This window comes from Psammomys obesus, unplaced genomic scaffold (assembly GCF_907164565.1).
Source record: "Psammomys obesus unplaced genomic scaffold, mPsaObe1.curated_primary_1811, whole genome shotgun sequence".
NCBI lineage: Eukaryota > Metazoa > Chordata > Mammalia > Rodentia > Muridae > Psammomys > Psammomys obesus.
This window is the reverse complement of record NW_026596415.1, coordinates 31,605-31,835: the sequence shown is the minus strand read 5'-3', so window position 1 is coordinate 31,835 and position 231 is coordinate 31,605. Positions and strand designations below refer to the sequence as shown.

General features: G+C 52.4%; 1 protein-coding gene across 3 annotated transcripts in view; it reads left to right on the top strand.

Moving 5' to 3' along the window:
• The window catches only part of Abcc1 (ATP binding cassette subfamily C member 1), a 128,338-nt gene that overhangs the window by 119,924 nt on the left and 8,183 nt on the right, over window positions 1-231 (top strand). The gene's annotated exons all lie outside the window — the stretch shown is intronic.

The following is a 231-nucleotide window of genomic DNA, read 5'->3' as shown; positions in this document are numbered from 1 at the left end:
TTCCCTTCCCTTCCCTTCCCTTCCCTTCCCTTCCCTTCCCTTCCCTTTCCTTTCCTTCCTTTTCCCTTCCCTTCCTTTTCCCTTCCCTTCCCCTTCTTCCCCTTCCCCTTCCTTTTCCCTTCCTTTCCTTTTCCTTCCCTTTCTTTTCCCTTCCCTTCCCCTTCTTTCCCTCCCCTCCCCTTCTTTCCTTCCTTCCTTCCTTCCTTCCTTCCTTCCTTCCTTCCTTCCTTC